Here is a 2426-nt window from a genome sequence, read left to right as displayed (position 1 = left end):
GGGTTGAAGCTCTCTTTCTGTCTCTGTCTCTCTCTCCTGTAGATTTTGTTTGGCTTTGTTTCTGACCTCTTCTTACTGAAAGTGAGATTAAGCAATCAAACCCATGTGTTATAAATGAATAAATTATATTCATTGAAAATGATAAATTAATGAGAAAAGAAAACGATGATCCAAGGGGAATCATTCAGTAAAATTTATTTAAAACTCTATTATTACTATAATTCATACATTATTACTACTATAACTCTTATAAAAGCTGCTCTGTGCCTGACAATCAAAATCATACAGATGAAAGACAACAAGGACATTGCATTTGCCTGAGGAAACCTTAAATGTGAATCAATAGGAAAAAATATTTTCATGAACACATGGCAGTTTCAATATGTGAGAAAGCTTATATACAGATGGGGCACACAACTGTTGGAACAGCAGAGCAAGTGGGCGTGACTTCTGGACACCTTGAGGTGGAGGCGATATTAAGTGGAATAAGGCTGAACTAAAGAACACTGACATGTCTTCCTGAGAGTAATGGAGCTGTCGTTGTCTGAAGTTGGTGAGCAAGACCAGATCTAGGGATAAGGAATCTTCTTGCTGTTCCCTCTGCACAGTTCCCACCTGCTTCTTTCAGTCTTAAAATGAATAAAATCAGTAGACTGTCCCATAACGCTAAGATAAGAAATGCTATTTATTCTGGAGCTAGCGTTGGGATCTCAGGCAACAACTTCCTTCTCCTCTTCCACATCCTCAGGTTCATTCATGGGCAGAAGTCCAGACCCACTGACCTGCCCATTGGTTTCTTGTCCCTGATCCACCTGCTGATGCTGGTTGTCATGAGTTTAGTAGCTGCAGACATTTTTATGCCACAGAGGAGATGGGGTGACACCACATGCAAGTGTGTTATATCCTTGTACAGGTTTTTTAGGAGTCTCTCTCTTTGTGCCACCAGCCTGCTCAGCATCCTCCAGGCTGTGACCCTCAGTCCTTGAAGCTCATGCTAACAAAGTTCAAGTGTAAATCTCCACACCACATGCTAGGATTCCTTCTTTTCCTGAGTGTCTTCTATACGTTCATTAGCAGTCCCCTTGTAACATACATAACTGCGAAGCCTAATTTGACCTCACCTAGCTTTATATATATCACTACATCTTGCTCTCTGGCACCCATGAGTTACTATGTCCATCATACATTTTTTATACTGTTGACCTCCAGGGATGTCATCTTTGTAGGTCTCATGCTCCTCTCCAGTGGATACATGGTGACTTTCCTAGGCAGTCATAAAAAACAGTCCCAGTTTCTCCACAGCACCAGCCTTTCCCTCAAGCCATGTGCAGAAGAAAGAGCCACGAGGACCATTCTGTGCCTCATGAGCTTCTTCGTGCTGATGTACACCTTGGACAGCATCATCTCCTACTCAAGAAAACCAAGTGACAACCCCATGCTTTGCTGGATAGTGATTCTCATAGGCCATGGCTATGGCACCAAAGTCAAATTTTGGTCTTCAAAAAATTTTCAGTACAATTTTTTTGGTACTGAAAAAAAACAAATAATAAACATTTTGAAATTCATGTATGGGAGGACAGTAAACATGTGATCATTCAAGGTTGGATAAGTTCCCTTAACATGAGCTGCTGCACTGGTATGGCATCGTAGTGTAGCTCACACTGGTTTCAGTTTAAATGGAAAAAAACTGAATTATTCTTTTTTGTTGGTGTTAAGTCTATTTATTGTGATGTATGTGGGTGGCAGGCATAAATGAAAAGCCACATACTGATTACATAAGTGTTTTATAATCTCCTGTGTCACTTCAAAGAAAACATGGTAAATGTATCTCACAGTCTGTATTATCCATAATACTCATGAATATCTGACAGCTTGTGATTGGCTTCAATTGTTCAATTTCTTCAGCTATCTCTGTTTTAGCAAACTAGCTTTGTAAACATTTATTATTATAATCAAAATACAATCAGAAAACACAGACAGACAGACAGAGACAAAAATAGAGTCTATGGATAAAGCAGTCCTAAGGACAGATAAACAAAACACAGGCCCCCTACACTGGACTGTTAACTCTGCTTTAAAAGAGAAGAGGATTGAGCATGAAGCTACTGCGCTGACTGACATGAGAGTCATGCAGAATGAGGTCTGTGTGGACGACTGGAGGATGAAGAGTTCAGAAACTTGCATGGGAAGAACAAAAGCAGACTGCAGTACTCAGTAAATAGGAAGGTGGGAAGACCATGGCAGCATGCTGGGGGAAGCTGGATGTTGTGGAGGAGGAGGAAGTGGTGGTGCAGATGGTGGCAAAAAAGTAAATGACCCCAAGCAGCATGCTTAAGATGGGAAATGCTTGTGTGCATGCGTGCATGTGTGTGTGCTTCATCACAATAAAAATGTGTTCAGTTACTGCAACCCAGCAGTGAAGAATA

General features: G+C 40.7%; 1 pseudogene; it reads left to right on the top strand.

Moving 5' to 3' along the window:
• The first annotated feature begins 635 nt into the window (after positions 1-635).
• LOC127678065 (vomeronasal type-1 receptor 54-like) lies at positions 636-2218 on the top strand (annotated as a pseudogene).
• Positions 2219-2426: the final 208 nt, after the last annotated feature.

This window comes from Apodemus sylvaticus, chromosome 2 (genome assembly GCF_947179515.1).
Source record: "Apodemus sylvaticus chromosome 2, mApoSyl1.1, whole genome shotgun sequence".
In the NCBI taxonomy this organism is placed as follows: Eukaryota; Metazoa; Chordata; class Mammalia; order Rodentia; family Muridae; genus Apodemus; species Apodemus sylvaticus.
This window is presented reverse-complemented; position numbering and strand designations above follow the sequence as displayed.